Source organism: Triturus cristatus, chromosome 7 (genome assembly GCF_964204655.1).
Source record: "Triturus cristatus chromosome 7, aTriCri1.1, whole genome shotgun sequence".
NCBI classification, from domain to species: domain Eukaryota; kingdom Metazoa; phylum Chordata; class Amphibia; order Caudata; family Salamandridae; genus Triturus; species Triturus cristatus.
Genome location: NC_140590.1, coordinates 1,615,334,426 through 1,615,351,959, shown reverse-complemented (window position 1 = coordinate 1,615,351,959; position 17,534 = coordinate 1,615,334,426). Strand labels below are relative to the sequence as shown.

Sequence of the window (17,534 nt, the reverse complement as noted above, 5' to 3'; positions counted from 1 at the left end):
AGACTGTAAGGACAGGATCATTTGATAGAAAGGAGGTAGAGAGAGACTATTCTCCAGCTAGTAGATCAATGTCAATTTTTGTGAAGTATTTAAGGAGTGTGGTGAGAGTAGGCTTTTATTAGGATGCAATCTGACGGTGTATAGAGAGTAGAATCAAAGGTTAAGGGTAGTTACCTGTGGGCAGGCGATACATGTTGCTTCTTTGGGTGTTTAGTTTTGCAGGGATGCTGTTTACTCAGTCTGTTAATTTTTTTTTAACTGCAAACACTTTTTGTACAGTGTTTGGAAATGTTCTCATCATATGCTTCTTCTCCTACAATATATAAAGAAAGTACTGCTTTAATTATGAAGTAAGGAGAAAATACTATTTCAGAGAATCTGAAATGACAATCTAAAACTCTCAATAGACAAAAAAGTTTTTTTAATCTAATATAAGGCCTCCTGCATTAAAACTGCCAGATAGCGCCGAGACGCCTAAGGGCATTTGTTTGTGCTTTATAAAACTCAAATCAAATCAAATAAAAACGTAGCTGGCTAGCTAGTGTGTGAAGAAGTTTCCCAGGGCCATGCGTGAGTAGCTCATCCAGTTCAAGCGTTTGCTTTGCATTCTGGGGCTTGTACTTGTATGCCTGGTTTTGAAATGGGATCAATTGAACTACTCCGACTACACGTAAGATAAAGCAAAGCAGGTAATTGGACTAGGTGAGATACTCCAACATGGCTTAAGAAAATTTGGAATCTGTATAATAAGGTACCCTAAATTCCAGGGCCATGTGAGAAAGCTTAACACTACCTTCATGTTTCATTAGAAAACCATCACAAAATAAACTATACAGTGGAGAGCCAGGATCCTTTCTTTATTCCTACATTTAGTCCTTTCGATCATATAAAAATGCTTCAAATTCAAAGAACATTTGTAAATATACAAGCTATGGCTATTTTTGTACTTTTTAGTAGTCTTGCAAGTAGTGGATCACTGCATTGATTGATGTTTGAACAATATGACAAGGATCTGACGTCAAACAATACAGGGACCCCACCTTAGGCATTGTAATCACGGGGCGGGGATATATCCCCTCTCCCCTGATTTAGGAGTGGACACTATCCACCAGAATTTGGAATGGAGTGGAGATTAAAGCTTCAGCAGTGGCAGAACATCTCTTTGAAGCCATGCTGCATGTCCCATATGCTTCCTTGAAGCATTATAATCTGAGGAGCAGACTTGGTGGGAGCTCCATGACTGCTTTGTTTTTGTGTATACATCTGTATTCAAAAGTAAGTCCCAAGTCATTGTATTCAGTATATCAGCTGTCTGAAATTGGTGTGGGACAGCCTGTGTGTCAATGGTATTTTTTTCAAATATAAGATTAAATATAAAGCAAGACAGCAGATGAGAATGTTTGGTTAATGTTACTACCTCTCGTTTGGGTCAACAAATTTAGGTGACGCTCCACACCTCAAGGCCCATAATTAACTAATTAGCACAATGAAGAAGTCTTGAAGCCCCATGGAGTTGACTGTTTTTGTTACCCAACTTCAAGGAGATACATGGAATGTGCAACATGACTTCAGATAGGCATGCCCGGTAAAAGCATTTGACCTTCAGTCCTGTGAAAATTAAAAATATATCAAACAGAAAGGCAAGTGTTGAATCCTATGACAATGAACATATACATGTGAGCATATTGTCAGTTTTAAATATTTCACAAAATGGTAGTAGTGGTCCCACAAAAGGAAATTACCGCACAATCGAAAACACAAATGTAAGCAAACTCCTCCACAAAGTAAGGTGTGAAATTATTTTGGAAAATTGAGGTGCTAGTTTTAGTTCACTGAAACAACAGTTCTGGGTTTTGACTTAAATGGCAGCAAGGCCAAGTCTACTAATCATAAGTACCTAACAATATGCCAATGCTGCAAATGGCTTTTGCCAACTCTTTTATCGTGTGTATTGACTGAAACAATCACACTTTCGACTACTTTTTTAGTCAGATTTAATCAGACATTGGTAATTTAATTACATTGCATTTACATTTTTTTTTAAAAACCTCTAATATTTCATAGTCATAAACCACACCGTGGTGTACACATTACTTTTTTTGAATATATGCAACCATATTTTAAATTTTTGGACACCTCTAAGAAAAAAACAAAAAACAAAACCTTCGAAATAAACAACTTCACATTAATATTCCACTCTTTACAGCATTCATACCCACTCACACTCATTCATACTGTTCATTATATACAACTCAATGAAAACGTGTCAATGACACGTGTAGGCCACCATAAAAAACGTATAGTCGTATTTTTAAACTCTTTGTTCTTTATCAAAATCTTTTTTTCTCGATTGGTTGGCCTTAACTAGTAAGGTCAACGCGTTTCGGAACCCTTTTCTTGCTGGGATCCTCTTCAGGACCATTGTGCGCTGAAACAAAGTAAACGAAAAATTGTTTTAACTAATGTCCTGTCTCTTTTTATCTCGGGTGACTGCGCTATGTTTCGAAAAATCTCACCTGCAGATTGAATGCAGTCTGTGCCTCGCAGGGGGATTAGATGAACTAAACGTCTACCTCAACCTGCCAAGCCAGAAGTAAACAATAATTCAATCAGTTTCTACCTGCCAAACCAAAAGTGAAAAATACACAAGAAATTGACTCGATTTCTACCATCTTCTGACAAAAGCGTAAGTTAGTAGTCTCTTTAAAGTCATAGTCTATGAGATTGACTATTAGGAGCTTACTTTTAGGTGTCCGTCGAGGTGCAGAATATCCGATATCTCGGTTCCAATTACGTCAGTCGCCTCGATACAAATTATTCTGTTACAGTTCGTGTGTTAAGATGGCTTCAAAGTTGCCAATTGCGTTCGTCACACTACGGGCCCAAAAAGAATGACACACGTGAGCGATTTTTCGAGGGATCAGTTAACAGTTGTGTACGAACAGTACACAGAGCAGCAGTTGGTCTCTGCCTTACCTGAATGAAACGAAAATCCCGCGTCTCAGTGGGGTTCTCACACGCAGCTGCTGTGCTTCGTTTTTCCTTCCGTCGGAATACGTTGTTAAATTGTGACGCGTCACGTAAGCACATCGCGTACAAATGGTGGCTTCTGGGGATTGTGGTTCTTGACTGACACTGGCTGCTTTTCGTACAGGAAACTTTATTTATTCTATCTAGTGATCAGCAGACAAAAGACGTAAAGGTGCATATATGGCAAATCGCTGCTGTGTTATTAACGGAGCCACGGGATCTTTGATGTGTTACAAACACCCCTTGTCCTGTGAATCCTGTTTTTAGCTTCTGGTGTTAAATATGGAGAAATTCTTGTTATTTGCTGGGCGTGTTACCATAGCGCTGTGATTAGCACTATTATGGAACTGTGGTCCATAATCCTGTAGATCTTTTTTGTTGAACTGGCCCGGATGTCGTCCTTGACTTTTTTGTGGGTTCTCCAACTGATGAAATAGACAACGTTTACTCGATTATAAAAGATTGTACCCATGTTATGGATCTCTGCTCTGGTGAACATATGTTTATTAATTTTATACTATAGAGATTGAAAAAAAGAATTTTTAATATGTTTCCATTTTGTCGCCCTGCTGTGTGGGCGTTCCCAGAGGTAATATCCAGTGTCTGTCAAATTCCTGTGTTGTGAAAGTTTATTACAAGTTGAAAATTTCTGATAGTTCATTTAAACCGTCAACTGAAGTGTTGAATTTAATAATCAACATTGCTTCCCGTCTCAATAGTTTTGAGTCCAGATCCCCACCTCTGGCGTCTTGTTCAACTTTAGAGATAATTGTCCATTTCAAATCTCTTTCAGTATGATTTTTTAAGGACCAATGGTTGACTAAAGGTGCATTTGGAACTTGTTTCCGAATTCTTGATTTATGTTGCTGGATTCTCTGTCTGATCTCTTGATTGGTCTTGCCAATATACAACTTAGTGCAGGGGCACAGTATCCCATAAACCACGAATTTGGATTTACAGTTAGAAAACGTCTCGTGTTTCCAGTGGATTCCGTTGTGCAAAAAACAGTCACCTTCTATAGTTGACTCACAGCATGTACATGTGCCGCATTTATGATGACCATGAATAGGCGGTAGATTAAGAAAACTTGTGATTGAGACTTTTTTTGTTTTGGGCATAGCTGCCCGTACGATCTGGTTGGCAATACTTTTGTCCTTTTTAAAGGCAAATAAAGGAACTTCTTTGAGTCGTGGATCTAAGTGTCTTACTAAGTGCCAGTTTTGGTTGATTGTTTTTTTCAGCCAATTTGATGTGGGACCGAATGTAGTCACACAGACAATCCTGTCTGTCTTTGTTATGTTTTTCTTCTCTAACAGCGTCTCTCGTGGAGTCCACCATGCTCTTTTTATAGCCCTTTTGAGGAGTTTTTTAGGGTATCCTCTCGTCAAGAGATTGTTCTTAAGGGCATCTGCATGTAAGAGATATTCATCCTTAAATGTACAATTGCGACGAATGCGCAAAAATTGCCCGTAGGGTAAATTTTCTCTGAGGCTCCTTGGATGGTTGCTAGAAAAATGCAGAGCCTTATTCCTATCAGTTTTTTTCTTGAACAATGTGGTGGCTAAGATGCCATCAATGGCATAGACTTCAACGTCTAGAAATGGCATTTTAAATTTTGAATGGGTCATGGTGAATTTTATGTCCTCTGTGCGATTGTTAAGCCACATGAAAAAGGACTGTAATTGCTCTTCTTCCCCAGTCCAAATCATAAAAATGTCATCTATGTAGCGTACCCAGCTCCCGATGTACTCTGTAAAGGGATTGTTGTTATAGATAAAGGCTTCTTCATACTTCGACATGAATAGGACCGCTAATTCTGGGGCAAAGGGACACCCCATAGCCACGCCCTTTATTTGATAAAAGAAATCTTCTTTGAAGCTGAAGTAATTGTTTTTCAGTGCGAATGTTGCTAGTTCCATGATGAATTGAGAAGGAACTTTTTCTGGTTTCGGTCTACTGTTGAGAAAACTGTCCAATACTGCCAGACCCTCATCTTGGGGTATCTCTGTGTATAGTGATACTACATCTAGCGTCACTAGAAAATTAGTATCTTCTTCAAAAGTCATCAGTTCCAATTTTTTGATGAAGTCTGTGGTGTCTCGGAGAAATGATTTAACTTCCTCCATGAACGGTTTGAGGAAAAAGTCAACAAACTTTGAAATTGGTTCTAATAACGACTCACAGCCCGAGACAATTGGTCTGCCTGGAGGACACAAAGCATCTTTATGTACTTTGGGTAGTACATAGAATACTGGAATCCGTGGGTGTTTGTTTCTCAAGTACTCGTATTCGCGTTTTCCTAAGAAACCTTGATCAAAGCCTCTTTGAAGTATGTTAAATAGTTTTCTTTGTAACTCGAAAGTCGGGTCGTATGATATCTTTTTGTAGCACCGTTCGTTGTTTAGTTGTTTGTTCACTTCTGTCGTATAGCGGTCTGTCCCCCATACTACAATTGAAACCCCCTTATCTGCTTGTTTTATTATTATTGATGGATCATTTTTTAATTCCGTTAAAGCTTCCCTTTGGTCTTTGGTAATGTTCCATTTTGTGTGTCGTTTTCGTTTTTTTTCAACATCTGATATCGCAGATAATACGACTTTCTCGAACAAGATGACCTCTTTCGGAATTTTTCCTGTTGGAGGACAGAATGTGGACTTTTTCTTAAGTCCTGTAGATTCAACATTAGTGATAGCTGGGTTGTCTTTGAAGAAGGTGGTTAAACGAATTTTCCTGCAGAATTCAATTAATTCAGTTTTGATTTGGATGAAGTTAGTGTCTCTTGAAGGGACGAAAGTCAAGCCTTTTTCAAGAATGCTTAGTTCCACATGTGTTAGGATTTTTTCTGACAGGTTGTAAATCAGTGATTTGTCTAATTTTTGTAATTGTGTCTCCTTGTTGACATTTCCCACGGTTGATTGCTGTATCGCATCCTGCCTCGTGGTTTTTGACGGCCCCTTCCTAAAAAAGACGGTTGTTGTTGGAAATTTTGTTGGTAGTTTCCTCGTCTGTTATATTCTGGACGATTGTTTGGGGTTTCTGTCTCAGTTCCACTTGATGACGTTGTGTCCGAAAAAGTTATAAAGTTGTTTCTTGATCGACCTTGATATTCAGGCAGAAACTTTCGTGATTCCGGTCTCGAATAGAAATCAATTTGGAGATAGGGATAAGTTTTTTCAATTGAGAAATTCTTCCTGTCTTTTTCAAACTTTGCTCCCTTTTGATTAATTGAAAAGTCTTTAAATTCCAAGATTTCTTTGTCTACTTTTTCAAGGAGCGTTTTTGAATCCGCAATGAGTTGGTTTGATTTGATCTCTGATTCTAACACGGCTATCTCTTCCAATTGTTGTTTGGATAGTCTTTGTGCTGTTTCGACAGTAAGGACCATTAGATCCCTGCTGCATTTTGTTTCGATAAGACTGTAGCCTTTTTTGTAGATCGGATCCTCTGTAAAGATTACCGGTACATTGCGTATCTGTAACCCTCCGGGAATTGTTCCTGCTCTTAGATGTTCTACAAGGAAGTGGCCGTGGAGATCTGTTCTGATTTGTTTCTTTTTTAGTCTAATGAGACTTTTTGAGAAACATATTAATTAAAATCAAGATCATTTATTACATTTACTTGGGATTATTTGTGATTATTAAAGATTGTAACCCATTCTGGGAGGTAGAGATATTCTGCATAATTTTTTTTTTTTTTTTCAATGTAATATATGATCTTGATTTTAATTAATAAGTTTCTCAAAAAGTTTTTTTAGTGCATATACAATATACAGTGTATAGATCGTAGGGCAAACCCTTTTAATGAATAGATTGACATAGAATAACAGTCTCTCTCTCTGAGATAATTTATCGAGTCTGTGAACGTTCGATACTTGGCTGAGGACAACACCGTAGGCCTGTTAGACTAATGATAGGGACTCTTGTGTGTTTTTTTGAAGATACAGGTAAGTGAACACGATTCATAACTGAAAGTGCACACAGTACAACAAATAAATCCATTTCCAGTCAAATGCTAGCTTTAATAAAAAAAAAAAGTAATTTATTTCTAACTCTACACATACAAAGGAATAACAATATGCACAAGCAGTAACACATTCTCCTTGAGGTCAGGACTCTAGTAGTTGTCGGGCAAATCACTGTCTCACCCTCTTCCTTGTAACGTATTTGAGGTTATTTCAGATTCACTGGTGGACGAACCTAGAGAAGGCTCACTAATAGACCATGTTCAAGAGTTCCCCTTTAAGTCTTCAGGAATTAGTCAAAAGTGTCTATGGGGCTGTTAGACCTTTAGAAGTGAGTCCCCCGGGAACCAACAGGCCCAGTCTGCGCCTTACCCGCTCCTGCAGCACAGGAACGTTCATCGTTGCAATGGGTGTCCTCAGTGTGGGCACCTGCTTGTTCTGATCCTGCTTGGAGAAGTTGGGCTGGTCGTGGACTATGCAGCAGCACCCAGCGGTGGAGGCTCTCTCCATCTTGAGCAGCGCTGCCAGGTTCTCCAGTTATCGGAACAATTCTCTGCTCACAAAAATGCAGTAAGTCAGCCTTCCCCAGCGGGGTGGGGGAAACCCTTTCTTCAGCTCCCGACTGGAGCCCAGTGAGGATGTGTCGTTGTCCACGGTGTCCTCTGCAGCCATCAGTGTCAGTCTAGGGCAGTTTTCTCACTGTGCAGCTTCAACCCACCAAATGCTGCCTCAGTCTTTTGCTCGCGCGATGGCCCAAACTTCTTGGAAACATAGGTACTGGCAGCCCCTCCTGACATACAGGGTTGCTGAGATACTTGGTAAATCTTGTGCAGACTCCTCCGGTGTAAACCTCCACCATGGCTGTTACAAGTCTCAGCGCTCCTCCACAACAACTTTGCCGGTGACCACTCTTGCCATACATGGTCACTACAGCAAAGTGATACAGGCTTAGCAAGAGCTGCAAGGCATTTAAAACATGGCTCAGTCCATGACAGCCCTCTCCTGGTATATGAGGTCATCAAAAGCAATCCTGTACGTGTGCTACGGCTCGATTGGTGCACAGCTGAATCCTCACACATCTCCATAGGGATTACCCACTGACATTTCTCCCTCCACCGCTCTCCTCTTCCTCACTGGGTACACTGGTCTTGGCAAGCAGGCTGGCGCTGGTGCTCAAAGCTCCAGGGCAAGTGGCCTTGGCTTTCCTTGGTGATGTCCCGTTGCTCAGCTGGGAGACTAGCAGGCTTAGGCCCCCAGTCCAGGTCACAGGCAGAAATCTTGCACAGCCCCGCCATCTCACAAAGCCCGCCTGGCTACCGGGCAGAAGACACATTTTGGGGTCTCAACCTCCCCTTATTATCGTCCTTTTCCAGAACCCAAATGTGATTTAGGGCCTGAGTCTTTGACGTTTTATGTTGAGGTTCTGCTTCATTTGAAGTGTCCATTTCTCCTGTTCTTCTTTCCTCCTGAAAGGATGTCTGTCACAGCAGGCAGGACTCTGAAGCTGGTTGGCCCACAACACAATTCATGGGAGTGACCAGAGTTCACAACTGGATGTCAGCCACAGTGATATGTGCATCAAAAGGTTAATCCTGGGCTCCTAGTCCTACTCTTTATGATTCCTTTACCAGCTCCCTCTCCCATCCTGAGATGTGTCCAGACCCCTTCCTTGCGATTTATCAACAAATCAAAGAGCAATCTTTTGAAGTGTCTCTTCCTCCTTTTTCCAGTGTGCCTCACCCAGCTCACAGGAATGCAGCCACTATACACATGTTTGGGTTCTGGAGTAGCGTGCTACTTACCGAAAAGCACTTTAACACCACATCAGGGGTAGCAAGCACTATATAAATGGAAACCATTTCCCTCTTCTATCCCTCCACTATCCTTCTCAATCCAAATAACAGACTAACAAATCCACCGCTCAAATTACCTCATATTTCACTATACTAATTCACCACTAATCCTTTATGGGTTCCAGGGGCGTAACAAAGTCCCCCGTGGTGCGGGGGGCCCTGAGCTGCAGGGGGCCCCTTCTTCCCAGTACCCTCTCAGAAGAGCTCCTGAGAGTTGTCGGAGGGGGGCCCCTTCATACACTTTGCAAGTGGGCCCCCTCAAGTTTCGTTACGCCACTGATGGGTTCTGGAGTAGCGGGCTACTCGTCGAAAAAGTGCTTCAACACCTAATCAGGGGTAGAAAGTGCTATATAAATGCAAACCTTTTCCCTCTTCTATCCCTCCACTATCCTTCTCATTCCAAATAACTGACTAACATACCCACCACTCAAATTACTTTCATATTTCACTAAACTAATTCACCATTAATCCTTTCATGGGTTGCGGAGTAGAGTGCTACTCGCCGAAAAAGCGATTTGACACCTCGTATGAGTTAGTAAGCGCTATATAAATGCAATTAGAATACAATACAATTTGTCTTGGAGCATTCCTCTCTTCATGTCTTCATCAGGCAGGCCTGGGCTTCTCAAAATAGAGCCCAGGGCCGTCCATGTCTGTACTTTTGAAGGCACACTTGCACTCAGTGTACTTCCACAGCACGCTTACTCTCCACTACTGTTCCCTCCATACATTGTGCTATTACAGACATACATGAATACAGCACGCACCTTCAGTCTGTGCACACTGCTTGGTGCTGTAGCATATTCTCTATTGTACCAGGGTGTGCTGTTTACAAACACACACTGCCAGCACACACACACACACACTCACCATGTGCACGCTGCACAACATTTCCACCCTTCATGTATTATACTTCATGCGAGCAGACATAAACCCAGCACATGCTTCCATTGCGCATGCACTACACTGAGCTACATCTCTCATGCAATGTATTTCCAGAAGGCATTCATATACTCAGTACATGCGCTAACCACACACATACTACACAGCACTACTCTAAACCTGTACTGTACCCTTCCCAGGCACATATACCTCCAGCGCAGAGTAACTATTCCTGCACTGCCCAGCACTCCACATCTACTTGATGTAGGCCAAGAGTGAATTAAACACACAGAAGCATAACATTTAAAAATATGAATGAGCTTGTAGGCCTCATTCCAGTGACACGGGGTAAAAGCTCCTGTGCACGACTACTGATCACTACATGCTTGTGCTGCTTAACTCCTGGTGAATGCGGTAGCCATCCACCTCTATGAAGGTAGCCAGGGCTTTAAGTGAGATTAAAAAACTGAGCGGTCTCTCAAAGAGGCGTGGCCAATGCAATGTAGGGTGTGGCTTAAAAACACACAAGCTCAAAATCTTTGCTTAGCATGGTGTGCCGCCCGACTTGTATTTTGCTGTTTGTGTCATTGCATCCGGATATATGATACAACAAGTAACATTATACCTACAAGTCACTACTATTGGCTTTGCCAATGGTTGTAGTTGCATAAGATAAATAAGCAGCAACTCTGGCTTGTATATATATTGAAAAAAGCTCCCACTTAAAGCCCTGGTGACACCACGACAATGTTACTGCTCCTGAGTTTCAAAAAGAGAAGGGAAATCCAGAGAGAAAATGACTCTCTTTAAAGGATTTCGCTTCCACTACAATGCTCACCCGGCATGACGTCATGCAGTAACTTCTCCACAAGTGAGAAGTGAGCAGTGTGAGCACGCGTACATCGATGTGCCTACTGTTACTGGGGTCTAGAAAAAACAGACCGCCTGTGCCAGGGCACACAACAGAGCCCGATAGAGACCAGTTTCAAGGCCCCATATAAAAAACTGCCGGTGCTCAGCACCGGTGAGACCCGGCCCACTTAAAGCCCTGAAGGTAGCTCTTTGGGTGCGCCTTGTGGTCCTTTCATGACCACGATCCATGAGACAGGCCGATGTCATGGCGCACACGCATGAACTGTGTTTGCCTATAACAAATAATTAGCATTAGGGATGCAGAGAACAGTACAGTTGGGCACTCAGGCCAGGGGTACATCTCTTACCATGCAGAAGTCATTTTAATTCCAACACACATGTATTAATATTGTAGGCTAAATACAGAACATGACAAGCTGTCACATTTTGGGTTACTTATGGCAATGCGTTCAGGACAGGAGAGTATTCTTGAATGCCTTATATTTTTTGGGTTATTGCTTTTCAATAAATGTCACTCAATTTCATAATATAATCGTATGTATAAGCCACTGAGAAATATTGAAAATTTTATTTTTGTTAATTTTAAAGTCTTTATCATATGTTTTCATGACATTTTTTGCCCTGATGGTTCATCTAAGGTTTCAGCTGTTAGAGCTAAAAACAGACGGCTGGCTAACAGCTCTTCCCAAATGTGTCTAAACAACATCCTACCATTCCCTCCACCGAAATGTAATGTTTCCTACGCACTTTATAAAGTCCTCCTTTTGCAACATGGATTTCGTATTTCTTCTACTTATAAAGAGGGAAGTGATTTGCGTAGGTTTTCTTTGATAGTCTAAAACAGCTTGATGTTTTGACATTCTTGTAGCAAATTCATGTACATATTCTCCTGTTTTCAAAACTATTGAAGGCACCGCTACTAGCCGGGGCGAAAGCTTTCCGTCCCGTTGTCTTTGGGGTTTGTAGTTTCGCTGTAACGCCAATAGCCCTAACAGCGTGATTGGCGAACTACATTTCCCTAAGGTGCTAGCGAGGGACACCGCCCAATGGTGACTTAACGCGCAGCGATTGGTCGGTTGAGATGCAGTCAGAACTTCAAATTTAACCGGCGCATATTTTCGGTAGACGATTAGCTAGAACCGAGCGTCCGACGGCGAGAAGAGTCTCCTGGATCTCGGTGAGACAGGTAAAGACGTCTTGAATTTAATCGCTGACGTGTAGACAATTTCGAGGTGGGTGAGGGGTGCTGTGGTCTTCCAGATTGTCAACGTCCACTGTGCCAGAATCAGTCAGAGGGAGTTGAGATGGGTGGTCGCGCTTGTAGTTGTGAGTCCGCGGACAACCTTAAGAGGTCTTTCGTCGCAGTGCAGGGCGATGGAGGAGTTGGTGGCTATGTGGATTTGGTTCCATGCAGGACACATGCATCTAAATGTTCACGTGGTTACCTCAAAAGACCCCCCCCCCCCCCCTTATTGGTTTTAGGGGCTTGTAGTCGCTTTGGAGGATTGAGGTGCAATTTCTTGCAACAAATTCGCTATTGTGTCTTTTTAGGGTAAACTCTCGACAAACCGCCCCTTGTGTGCTCGTTGTTTGAGACCCTAAGCGTCAGGTCTGCCTCGGCAACGTGTATGTCTGCGTGACCTATTGTTGCCGATTCTTAACAGGATAAATAGTGGATGGGCCTTTTGCTATTGGTTTTTTAGTGTACCAATCCCACTGCCCTAGAGTGTTGCCGCAGCAGGACAGGAGGGTCTATTTTGCATCTCAAAAGTACACTGAATCATCACAAATTTAATGTTTTCTTAGTTACATTATTTACAGAAAGTAAACAGTTTATCTCGCTGCTGCAGGCTTTTCAAAAACATTGGTGTCCTCTCCATGCTAGCCACGCCTATTTGCTTTGGTGTGTGTGTGGTGGTGGCGGGGTGGTCGCTCGCTCTCTTCTCCTCCTCCCTCCTCACCCCCCTTTATTTTTCCCCGTTCTGACCTGACCGCAAAGGGCGTATCTTCTGCAGATGGCACATCACTGTTACGGTCTTTGTCATCCACTGATTCCCTGTGGAAGAGAGCCTGCTTGGGTACTGGGTATGTTGCACTGGCCATTTTAGCAAATCCTGCAGGTGCGAGATCCGTACGAGCCAATGATGCCCCCTTGTTCTACTAATCCTCCTAAATATACTGTGATTCAGATTCCTCAAGCAGCGTACAGGTAAAAAGATGTAACCTATTACTCTTTGGCTTTTGACCTTCTCTGCAAGAAGATTGTTTTTTTTTTTTTAAAGTACTAAAACATTTACCTTTGTCTCGAACCACCAAATAGAGTACAAAGGGTGAACTGGATGGAGTTCTGGCAGCCTATCTGCTGCCCTTCTGTAAGAAAAGGAGTTCCTTCTTCACACTGTCTCAAAATAGTCCTGGCCTAGAGAATCGCAGTACCCCTGTGGACGAACTAGCTTTCCACCACTGGAACTAACGGCTGCCAGCAGCTATGAGAAGTTTCCTCGTTAATAACACTTGCCCCAAAAGGATGATGAAGTGGTTGGGCTACCTCTGGAGGTGGAGTGATGTGACCGCTACCTTAACAAGAGATTAATCAGTTTCTCTTCTAATGCAATACTCCTACAATCTGTACCAGTAGGTTCCTGGGGTGACAGTAAACATTTGGTTGAGGAGTGAATAGGCTAGAGTATCTAGGTGTAATCTGGTATCCTCTTGCATGATGAAAATGCACAGAAAACGGGGTACTGAATCCCATTAGAACAACTTTGCAGTTGAACCAAAGGTGCTGTATCCTCATTTACTTTGTATCTAGGTAATGGCACTGGAAAGTGATGCTTTTAATGGGAATTCGCGCCTATGGTGAGTGTTTCAAAGCAAGTTCTGAAGTTGGTCCGATGGGGATGAAGTCTCGTCCTGAAGGGCAACACCCTTAACAATGTAGGACATCTGAGCATCCAAACACCTCTACTAATATCTGGTCTTATACTGATTCAGTCGGTTCCTATTTCCTTCCTTTAGTACAGGTCATGCACAGCATTGTTGTAGCAGGAGCTTAATATAAGCTACAAATGTTCCGACTGATTGATGCTTTGTCCTGTGCCTTTAACGTAATCCTCTTATTGATGCCAGTCTGCAAGCTTAATGTAGAAGCCCATGCCTCCAGTGGTGACCTCAGGTCTTAGTTCCTCTCCTTTGGTTGAGGCTGAAACGAACCAAAGACTGCTATATTTCGGGTACCATCCTCTTGCCAATAGGTTAGATTTATCACTTTTCACTGTAATGGTGTCGAAATTGGCTCGTATCTGTAACCACTACCCAAAACCGCTTGTCTGTTGTGAACCTTGAATTTTGCACCTGAGATTCCTGCGGGATGAGCCACTCCTAACCTCCATGGTGCCTAATGTAATACTGCGACCTTATAGTTATCCAAAAGTCATGTGGCATGACTGTTTAAGCACCACGTCCTCTCACAACAGCCTGCAGATGACTGGCTCAAACGTTGCTAGCCTGCCCGAAACCCTTGGGTAACCCCCTCTTCGACTATTTCTGCAAAGGATTCACTTCAAAGGCTGGTGGAAACGATTTTATTGTGATTTCCCCCCCCTCCCCCAACTGCTGACTTCACACAAGATACTTGATTACTAGGACTTGTCTCGCATCAAAATTTACACAAGCTAGAAACAAGTTGTTTCCCTCAAGACATTTGCTTCTCAACCCTGTCTTTGTGGGGCAAAACAATTGCGGATTTCATGCATGCAGAGTTGTGGCTCTGTCTCTTGACTTGCTAGAGCAATGCAGGCGTGTTTGGTTGAGGTCCCCTTTCATTCCACCATGGCCAATCTGGTGCTACATACATGTTCTAACTTCCAGTCCACAAATGCTGTGACGTATCATCAGGAGTAGGAAGCACTTAATGAATGGAACTACTGTCCTTGCATTGGCCCCTGTACCTACCAAACAAGATATCAGTAAAGTTAAACCTTTGATTATACAGAGTAGGAGCTGTTGGTATCCTTTTTGACACTACAATTGGAGTGACCAAGTGTTTCATGAGTGGCATAGATTTTAAACATCCAGGTACCCACTTGAGAACACTTTTTTGACCTATGAAATATTAGAAGAGGCCAGGACCTGTTGTCTGACCTGTGAGGAGCCCTGAAGGACTGGACCTGCTCCTTCTCGTACCAAGGACAAAGTGGACTGCAAGGGTCAGTTGGATCTGTGTGGCTACAGGGAAACTAGCTGCAATAGGCCTTTTCCTGGCCTGGAAGTACCTAGCTGACCAGAAGCAACTGGATGTGGACTGGGTCCTGCTGTTGGTCTCTACCTTGACACACTGCGGGTCACTTGGACTAAGACTAACCTTGTTGGTGTATCAGACCTGTGCTCCATTATGGTCTGCTTCTAACTACGCCTAGGTCCAGTCTGGAGCGACCACCAGCAAATTTTGGTGATATTTGTACCTAAAATGTTAAAACTAACTTCTCCACTTTCCTTTTATTGGGTTTTGTTAAAATTTTTAGGTCTCGCCTGCTCTGGCGAGACGTTTAGTAAGTGGGCTTTTAAAAGTCCGACCACACTCTCTTGCTGGCCTCAAGCTTGCGGTTACGAGCACGCGCACAACTGCCATCTGGCTTTCCTCATGGCACCCTTAACAGCATACCTCGCTCTGCCCCTCTCCCACCACAGAGCGTCCCTGCAATCACTTTCGCGGCTGCGTTACTTTTACGGCCGCATGGCCAATGTTTGTTTCATTTGCAGCGTGCCATCCTCATTTTGAAGCATGGCCAGCCTATGTTCCCAGTTGGTATTCACAATGCGATGTAGATAGAAGGCATGACTGAGATGCCGTTGTGCAAGATGCAGCGCAGACGAAAGGGTCCTTTGGTGTTGTGTGTGTGTGTGAGAGAGAGAGAGAGAAGTGGATGTGAATTGGAAGGACTGAAAAAGGCAGGCTGTTGAAGTGCCTCCTTCATGCGCACCAACAATCCTTTATTTGCACCAGTTACTACTTTGCCTGCTTCCAGACCCTTGGGATGCCAGAGCTTTGCTTGCCCCGGCACTTTTAGTTGGTCTGTGCTCCCCTGATCTGTTGCGGACTAGTGCTGCAGGGGAGTCCGCTTCGCTGCTGCTGTGCGGAGGGTAGCACAGGACACAGCTGAGCAAGAGAGGCGCTCTCACTTTAATAATGGTGGCTCGCTGTAATCCACTTATTTTAATTGATCACTCAGACCGAAAGCTGCGCGTGGTTCAGTTCTCCATGCAGCCTGGTCCCGCCCTCCAAACCTTCCCTACTCGGTCACTTCCTCGTAGTCTGCCTGCTGTGCTGAAGTTCCTCGATTTCCCCACGCCCTCTTCATAGCGCTTTATTTACCTTGCCAGCTTTATGGAAGGGCATGTCCTGGCTGCAGGCGGTTTCCTAGTCCGGGTGAGGCTTCTTCAAGGAACGCTCTTCCATCTCAGACTCGTCCGAACTACAGTTTCACAGCGTGCATACATCTTCAAGGCATATTTGCCTACAGAGCATCCCACTGTACACTCTTGTGACTTCCAGCAACAGCCAGAATCAATGAACGTTAACACAAAAACAGCACTAAAAATATTACAATGCAAACCGATTGCTTGTTTATTGTATAGAGGGCAGTGGGAAGCCCCTGCTGGTTATTAATCTGCTGCCTCTGCCCCCCCCCCCCCCCTGTATTTCCTTTGCTATGACCTAATACAACTTGAAACTATCGTCGTGTGATACTTTCTTCTTAATCGCCATTTGTAATGGTTGTCACCTTCTGTGGACTCTATAGCGCTCCGATTCCCTTGGGCCATGTACGCGCATAATAAAACTTAAAAAAAAAAAGGAAGGATAGGACATTACAGATAAGGACTCTAGAGCTATGCGGGGTATGTGGACAGTCGTGATATTTTATTTATACAGGGCATAGGCATAGCTCTGCAAAGGTAGAATGGGCCATGAAACAGACGTCACTGAGTGCTGACCGGGATATAGACAAGAGGGTAGTCACACTCTGCGAGCAAAGTAAGAAGCTTCTTTTGACTGCGCAGAGCCAAATAGGCCCTAGAGTGCTTAAGTGGATATATGGGGGCATAGGCATTAACGTCTTACTATTAAGGCCCCAGCTGCCTTTTACTGCAATACGCCAGTTACATGACACTCTCCCCTCAATTGCCGTTCAGTAGCTTGGACTGACGCTTGGCAGGCACGCACATATCAAAGGGACAATTTGCCTCTCCATTCCAGAGGCTAAACGTGACTGACTCTGGCACCAGCCTTACCGTCTTCCTTAATGTACCTCTGTAATAGCTGGCTGTCTATGCGCCATCCCTGCTGTTTTTTAGATTGATTCTTTCCGAAACCCATCGACTTCTTGAACGCATGTTACTTATTTTTAGCCCTACTGGCTAGCTGCAGTATATGGGAATGTTTTATAATATCAATTTGGGAATATGCCTTTGCCTACAAGTAGGTATATGGATTAACGATACTACAAATTTATCGATCTACCTCTCCAGGGTTACCACGAGACACACCACATACATCACAATCTGTCTTGCAGTATGAGACATAAATGCAAAAAAATACATATGATGTAGTCGTGTCCAAAATGTTGAACACTTTACTTTGTACAAAGATTCTAGACCGCGTTACTAAGCTGATGTAATTTGAAGTGATAAAACCTGCTTTAGTTTGTTGTGTACAGTAATGATATACTAATTGAGCGCTGAGCTTTGTGTGTGTGTGTGTGTGCGCGCAACAGTATAGGGAGATACTACACCCCTCCCCCCCCCCCCCCCCCCCACCACCCACACCTTGAAAAATAGTGCACGTTTTAACACATTAGGCTGATGCACACGGTGGTGATGCAGAACCCATTTGCCCTCAAGGATCCATGGTACCTACATCGTTACACTTCCTATTA

The 17,534-nt window shown here is 43.2% G+C and overlaps 1 protein-coding gene and 1 long non-coding RNA gene across 3 annotated transcripts in view; one reads left to right on the top strand and one right to left on the bottom strand.

Annotated features, from left to right (window-relative positions):
* LOC146812512 (uncharacterized) overlaps positions 1-17,534 on the bottom strand; it is a 480,077-nt gene that overhangs the window by 40,974 nt on the left and 421,569 nt on the right. The window lies entirely within an intron of this gene.
* The window catches only part of LOC146812516 (targeting protein for Xklp2-A-like), an 89,196-nt gene continuing 83,338 nt past the window's right edge, over positions 11,677-17,534 (top strand). For both annotated transcript variants that reach the window (XM_085619522.1, XM_085619521.1), the window contains exon 1: positions 11,677-11,785. The gene's annotated coding sequence lies outside the window, so the exon portion shown is untranslated. The remainder of the gene's footprint in view (positions 11,786-17,534) is intronic.